Source organism: Pinus tabuliformis, chromosome 6 (genome assembly GCF_031772625.1).
Source record: "Pinus tabuliformis cultivar Carrire ecotype Pingquan chromosome 6, CPIR1, whole genome shotgun sequence".
NCBI lineage: Eukaryota > Viridiplantae > Streptophyta > Pinopsida > Pinales > Pinaceae > Pinus > Pinus tabuliformis.
In genome coordinates, this window is record NC_142292.1 from 54,897,564 (window position 1) to 54,905,670 (window position 8,107).

The following is an 8,107-nucleotide window of genomic DNA, read 5'->3' on the forward strand; positions in this document are numbered from 1 at the left end:
TTCGGCGACTTTCAGCACGGCACATGCCATGGATTATGAGCACGACAGACTCTAGTCCGTCGTCTCAGTCAAGAATAAATGCGTCACTGAAGGAAAAACGACATGGGGCTTCTTTGATGGTCCCTATCACAACCATCCCCCAATCCGAAGGGCTGGTAATGTTCTTTGTCTAAATGAACACCTGCCAAAACAAGTGTAACAAACGGCTGAGTTGCCCGCGCTATGGACATTATTGTGTGTGGCGAACAACACTATGGACATTATTGTATGTGACTACATTGGGGTGAGGTAATTGCAGATCCACATACATTCCTAAGCAGTGGTTGAATGGATCTGCAAAATAGTGGAAATTGTTGCTCCTCATCCGTTTCACAGTGGTGATTGGATCTGAAGAGTAGTTGGAACTGTTGCAGCTTCGAAAAACCCAACAAAGACGGGGGTGTATAGAGTATAAAGGGAAGACAAATGAAGATATTGGAGGTAACACAAACTAATATATCTATAAATCAATTACAACACAATAAAATATCTAGAATTCGAAAAATGCAGAATTCCATAGCAAGATGGAAGTAAGAACAGCTTTAAAGGAAAACATTTAACTAAAAAAATGCAGTCAAATCCCCATTTAAGATAAATGTACTTTGCTCAACTATTTACTGAGAAAAAACCCCACCCAGATACTTTCAAACTCCTCTGATTTGCAAGTCTTCGCTCTCTCTGCCTTCACCACGGCCATGGAATACAACCGCTTCTGGAAAAGCAAGGATTAAGAAAGACTTTTTCTAAAAAGTGCAAATAATAACTTACCTAATTAATTAAAAATAAAAAGAACAAACGAAAAAACACTTGCAGAAAACAATAAGCCTCTTAACTCATGTTTCAAGGGGAGTGACAAATAGCACTTACCAGCAGCATTGCGAAGGCTTTGTTGATTTGAACACTAAACCCTAGCGGATACATAAATTTATAGACGGACTTGAGACTCGGTAGTGAGATTTTTTACGCCCCTCCCTCACCGTCTGGTTCCCTGTAGGTATTTTGTAGCACTGTATGTGCCCTAAAAATGAACAAGAGACTATTTCATCGCCATTCTAGGGCATAATGCCGCGGTAGACTCCTTCCCAAAAACAACCCTCAGACTGTCAAAGACACAAAGGAAAGGATGAAGTAACGGAACCTGTCATTTATTAAAGAGACTATTTGAACGACTTATAAAGCATCGCCATGATAACAGAGACGTGCCCCTCATAAGCATTCATTCTATTTCGGCGACTTTCAGCACTGCACATGCCATGGATTTAGAGCACGACAGAGACTCTAGTCCGTCGCCGTTAACCAGTTTCCTGCAAGAATATTAGGATTTCAAAAGAAAAGCCTCAAGATAGGACCATAAAACAGGATCAGAATATTAAAAACCACTGAGCATGGAAACCTAAAAGCACGCCAGATATCGTTCCATAAAGGAGTGCCAACGGCAGAGCTTCGATATCACATATATAAGACCGGAAGTGGTTGAAGCTTCTAGATATTGTGCTAGGGTTTTCGAGTTAACCCTAACCCTCAGTTTGATCATCGTTAGGGTTTTGATGATCATGCAAAGCAATTTATAAATTGGTCAAACTACACGTAAAATAAAATACTTCTGTGATATGATGCTCAAAGATTTTGGCCCGTGTTTGATGCCTAGAAAAGCTATTTAGAAATTCATAAAACGAAAGGTAAAAATAAAATAATTGTGGTCCACTAAAATGTAAACTAGTAATAAAGTTACAAAGAGAGGTATATATAGTCCTATAAGATTATTAAATTAGAATTGTTGAATTTCTCTGGAAGAGATGTTGGTTCAAACTTAAACGATGAGCAATTTGAGCTGGCTAAAGGCCTTCTAATTGTTTTTTATTATGGTAAAATTATATTGATAACTCATCGGTTTTATTTTTAAAAGCTTGAAGGAATTTGAAGAGCGGGTATAGAATTACTTTGTGGGAGTTGATCCCAAAATCACTAATTTGTAAATACATACTCAATGAAATGTTAATTGGTTGAAAATTATATTGATAATTCATCGGTTTTACTTTCAAAAGCTTGAAGAAATTTGAAGAGCAGGTATAGAATTACTTTGTGGGATTTTATCCCAAAATCACTACTTTGTAAATACATACTCAATGAAATGTTAATTGGTTGAAACCCTGCACAAATGTTTGATATAAGAAAATAAGTCCAAAAGGTTGAAAGGCTTAATTGGTTTGTGGAAAACCTTGTTTTCTTAGACTAGATCATTGTGCAATTACTTTTCTTTAGATGTTTTGTTTATATCTATATTACACGGAACACATTGAATGTCTTATTTCATTTTAGAGTAAGTTAATTACCCAAAATCAAGAAACCTCTATAGATGGCCAAGCATCTACGAAGCTTGCCAGCGACCAGGGTAATAACCACCATGACTATCCCCTACCATTTGACAATGCTTCTCTACCCAACCCCATTCAATACTTAAGGAGGGAGAAGCAAGCCAATTACACAAACAAATTGGCTTTGGAAAGAGTTATGCACATACATAAAGCAAAATCCAAATACTCTACCAAGAAGAAAGAAAGTTGTCCACACAAATTTGTTAAATGGGTCCACTTTGTACAGTTCAAATTGAAAATAATGAAGAGTGATTTATATGTAAAGACAAAGAAATTGAAATGTATTTCAATAATGAAGAAATAAATCTCATAGGTTTCTTGTCTCATGTAATAAAAATGGCTTTATGTGAAGAAATAAACATTCAAAATTAAGAAATCTTGATGAAAAATTAATAAAAATATAAACACTGTAGGTTTGTTTAAGTGGAATGCATTTGTAGACATGATTTGTATTGTTAAGACACTCCTAAGTGTTAAGTTGTTGGGTTTATTTTCCGCCTTACCATGGGAAATTGAATATTAACCCAGTTGAAAATTCTATTATAACATAATGAGCACAATGTCACAAATTAAAGCAAAGAGTAAATGAACTGATATTTTTTCACCATTTAAATTATTGCTATACCAATTTAGGTTATTCCCCATGATGTTATTTTGTTATTTTTTTAAAGCGCGATCTTCAATTTACTTTTGTTGATAAATAATCCAAGAAAGGGTAGCGAAAGAAAAACATATTCACTCTACTTATATTGTTATTAAATTACTATTATTGATTTTATTTATTTATTTATGTTTCCGAATAAATATCTAGGTAGATCCATACTATCAGCTTATTGATAGCGCCTAACTACAAGGGTGTCGAGGAGAATTGACCCTGTGGCCTCTCATAGCAAGGTGCTATAGTGATGGTGTTGACACCTAATCATCAAGATTGGGTGAATAATTGTAATTGATGTAAATAAATAATAGAAAATATGAAGAGTCACTGGGAGATGAAATGAACAGTCTCTCCCTCATGTATATAATAAAGACCAACCTGAATGAATATCATGAATTGTTTTGAGGAGTTACCTCCTGGTCTGACATGGTATCAGAGCCAGCGCCATTTTTGGCTTCCCTCTGCTTTGTAACTCCCTATTCTGCCTATTTTGCAGAACTCACACCTTTGTCTTTGTTAGTACACTATCATATGCGTTTTCATAAAAGCGTTGCTCCTCCTGGTCTGTCATATGTGTTTTCTAGGTCTGACAGTCTAATAGCGCTGCTCTCTGGCGCTCCCGGCGAGAATATTGCATTGGTGTGGGCTAATAGCGCTCCTCTCCCATACCTGCGATTTAGGGTAATGGTCTCTGGGTTCACTGCTATGGTCAGTCATCTGGCGAGGGCGGCTCTGCAAACCCTTTACGCCCTTGCTTCCGACTCTGCAAACCCTTTACGCCCTTGCTTCCTGTAGCATGGAAAGTCATCCAATAGTATCCCCAGAGATGTCTAGTGCTACAATTCGAGAATTCCTGAGGTTCCTCTGGTAGTTTAATAAGGTTTCCCAAGACTTACCTTGGTTTTATTTAGCAGAAGTCGGTCATTTTCTAGCTCTCAAGATTCGTTCTGCTTCTAATTCATCTAATGGCAGCAAATCTAGTTCAGGACTACTTGTCCACTTTTTACAGTTGCTTGGTTTCTTACAATTGTAACAAGCACAGGAGTATCGTTCCCTCTTCGCGAAGTTTTTGACAACTATTGGTCTCAGAGATTTGGCGTGACACGACTGTGGAGCCCGTGACCTTATATTGAAGGTCGTTTTCTGCAAACATAGATTTTTTTTGTATTACCACTTCTTTCATAACCGTGGGGCCTCCACCGCTGTTGTCATAATCCGTTCGGTTTCTTTTATGGTATCACTCCACCGTCGCTGTCATAATACTCCCAACACGACTTAATACCAACCTGTGTGGCCATTAAGCCATTCAATTGATACGTTGCTCCAATGCTATTGTTGTCCAAAGCCTATGCGTGAGAGCCTCCTCTCCTGCGCGAATGGTATGATTTTTTTTAGTGACTGTGAGTTGTTGCATTGTATATGGCATTGAATATTAGAGTCGGTGAATGGTGAATGCTATTACCTTGCGGTGTATGGTATTACATTTTGTACAGTGATACCTCTGTCTCCATATATCAAAATCAATTTTTTTTAGCAACAGAAGTTTTTTTTCTCCACAAAAGCACATTTTTTTTGCCAGCAGAAGTATTTTTACAGCACTCAGATTTTACAATGCATTCAATCATATCTATTGTGGGAGTAGTTTTCACTGGCAAGGAGAACTATTCTGAGTGGTCCAGGAAAATAAAACACACCCTCATTTTCAATGAGTTGTGGAAAGGAGTGTGTGTTGGAGACGAAGACAAAGAGCTAGAACAGCCTACATCAGATAAGGAGTTTGCCATTCGGGAAAATAAGAACAGCAAAGCCTATGCATTAATTGCAGCATCTGTAAGTGAAGAGGTGAGTCACCATATTTTGCCATTTTCAAATGATTTCGAATGCTTGCAAAAACTGAAGGAACTCTATGACTCACACTCTGCACTTGAAGTTGTTCAACTCATGATTAAACTCTTCACTCTTGAATTACAAAATAATGATCCTTTTGCTCTTGCATCCGAAGTAAAATCTATAATGCATGATATCAAAGCCACTAAGATTGAATTGGATATTCCTCTTATCGCTTTTCTCAAGGCACTTTATCCTACTTACTCCAATTATCTTGAGTCATTGCAGGCAATGGAAATCTCAAAGATATTACCTTTGACTCTCTTGTGAAAAAAATTGTTGAAAGAGAGAAAGATTTTGGAAAGAAGACAACCCCTGAATCTTCTAAAGAGGATGTGTGCCTTGCTCATAAAGAAAATAATCTTGCCCAAGATTCTTCCAGAGGAAGAGGTGGTCAAAGAGGAAGAGGAAGATATTTCAAAGGCAAGGGGGCAGACACTCTCAAGGAGAAAAGTCAGATTTGCACTGCATACCCTGCAAAAGAAATGGATCACATGATGCCTCCACATGCAAGTTACCTTGGGGCAAAATTGAGCAGCAAAGAAACCAATCCAAAGGTAAAACTAATACACAGACAAAGGTAAAGCACCTGAATCCACTCATTATGTTGTGGCACGCTATAATATTGGAGTAAATGGAGACTTATTTAATGCTTCACTTGCTTCTTGGAAAAATGATTGGTTGCTTGATTCAGGAGCAACTTGCCACTTGACTCATAAAAAAATTTTTTTTGAAGAATTTACTGACAATGTTGATGGAGCAGTATACTTTGCAAACCAATCAAAACTCAAGCCATCAGGGCTTTTCACAATCAGGCTCAAATTGCTTGGTCTTCCAGAATTTCTTCTGCATCATGTTCTATATCTCCCACAACTAAAGAGAAACTTGTTGTCCTTGGTCCACATTCGCCAACAAGGTCGCTCCATTCACATGTTTGATGGCAAGCTTGAGGTGAGAAAAGCATTTGACCACTCACTTGTCATGAGGGGGATAGAAGAAGAAAGGCTTCTCAAGCTGCAGGGTACCTTTACTTGTGCACAACATTTCTCATACAATTCTCATTATGAAGAAGGTACACTTCCATCAAGTTTATTATGGCATGCTAGATTTGGACATTTTAACTATGATAGCCTCCGCTTCTTGAAGAAAAATGGTGTTACTGGTTTGCCTACAATTCCTAGGAAACTTAAGCAATGTGATGCTTGAATTCTAGGAAAGCATAGCAAACAGTCTTTTCATGATTCACATCCAAGAACACATAGAAAACGTGAACTCATTCATTCAGATTTATGTGGTCCAATGTTGGTTCCTTCTGCAAATGGAAATAAATATATGATGACATTTATTGATGACTACACCAGAATGTGTTGGGTTTTTTTATTGAAGAACAAATTTGATGCTTTTCAAGCATTCAAGAACTTTCATACATGGATTGAAAATGATGCACAATCTCATATTGGCTCTATTCGCACTGATAATGGAAAAGAATACACTTCAAATGAATTTGAAAACTATCTTCGCCAACATGGGATCAAACATCAAACAATTGTGCCTTATAATCCCCAACAGAACGGTGTAGCTAAAAGAATGAATAGGACAATCTTAAATATTTTGCGCTCCATGATGTTTTCCAAAAATGTAAAATTGATGTTTTGCGCTGATGCAGTTCTATGTGTTGTATATATAAAGAATAGACGTCCATCTAATCTATCAGAAACAAGAATCCTTATGAAATGTGGTATGGTCACATTCCTTCGATAAAGCATCTCAGGGTCTTCGATTCCACCTGTTATGCCTTGATACCAAAGGTACATAGAAACAAACTTGGTGCAAGAAGTCGTAAGTGTATCTTCCTGGGGTATTCAAACACCTCCAAAGCATACCGTCTCTATGATGAAGTCAATAAAATGTTTGTTGTATCTAGAGATGTAATCTTTCTTGAAACATCCAAAACTGACAATGTTGTTGAGCGGCAACTTGATCGCTTAGATAGATTCGCAAATGCAAAATCATTTCAAGAATTTGATAATTAGATTCCACATCTTGAAGGGGGGATTCCTATACTAGATCAACCTGTGGAATCTTCTTCTGAAGCACTCTCTCCCCCGCATGAAACTCCAACAATGGATGATACTTTAAGTGATGTGATTGATAGAATTGGGAGACTCAATCTTGATTCAGTCCCAACTCAATCAACGAAGTAGCCTGGACCATCTAAGAAAGGTCCCCCAAAGTGGCTAACAAAGACACTTGAAAGTGTTCATCCTGATGAGGTTGGAAAGACAGGAACTAGAAATTCAAACCGGCAAAATGGAGGTGATGTAGATGACTCTGATTCACCTATTGATATGGATGTTTCTTATGGTTGTGAATTGAATTTGTCTACATATTTCGAACCAACTTTCTTCAAAGAAGCTGCTTCTCATAATGAATGGAAAGAAGCGATGCAAAAGGAGTATGATGCCCTGATAAAGAATGGCACTTGGAAGCTGGTTGATCCTCCATTAGGAACCAAACCAATTGGCTGCAAGTGGGTCTACAAGAACAAGTATAAAGTTGATGGCTCACTTGAAAAGCACAAAGCCAGGCTCGTGGAAAAAGGTTTTGCACAGAAGGAAGGGATCGATTATGAGAAGACTTTTGCCCCCACAGCAAAATGGGCTACCATCCAAACACTCTTTGCCCTAGCAGCTTAGAATGGTTATAAGTCAATCAAATGGATGTGAAAACTGCTTTCTTGAATGGAGATCTAAAAGAGAATGTTTTAATGTCCCAACCTGAAGGATTTGTTGTGAAAGGACATGAACATAAAGTATGCAAACTTGTGAAATTGTTAGGCCCCTACACTACTAGTGTAACCCCTTATTGTTATTAGTACAACCACCCTTATTATATTGTTGTACCCATGTAGTCCCCATATTGTTACTATTGTGCCCCATAGAAGCCCACTATTGTTATTATTGTGCCCTTACATTATTATCGTTATGTCGGCTTTGATTATATTATCACCCCTTAGACTCCTATATATAGAAAGGAGGTCTTTTCATTTGTATCCTCCAAGAATTGTTCATTTATGTAATGTAAAGGAGGTTTCCCCCTCGAAGAGGTTAAATTCTAAGGCGTTGATCTATCTTTTCTATCTTTTTGT

The 8,107-nt window shown here is 37.6% G+C and overlaps 1 long non-coding RNA gene across 1 annotated transcript; it reads right to left on the reverse strand.

Moving 5' to 3' along the window:
* Positions 1 to 481: 481 nt before the first annotated feature.
* LOC149257190 (uncharacterized) lies at positions 482 to 1,558 on the reverse strand. Its single transcript, XR_016245923.1, has 2 exons — positions 907 to 1,558; positions 482 to 751 (listed from the first exon to the last, which is right to left on the reverse strand). It is a non-coding gene; the product is annotated as an uncharacterized LOC149257190 (long non-coding RNA).
* Positions 1,559 to 8,107: the final 6,549 nt, after the last annotated feature.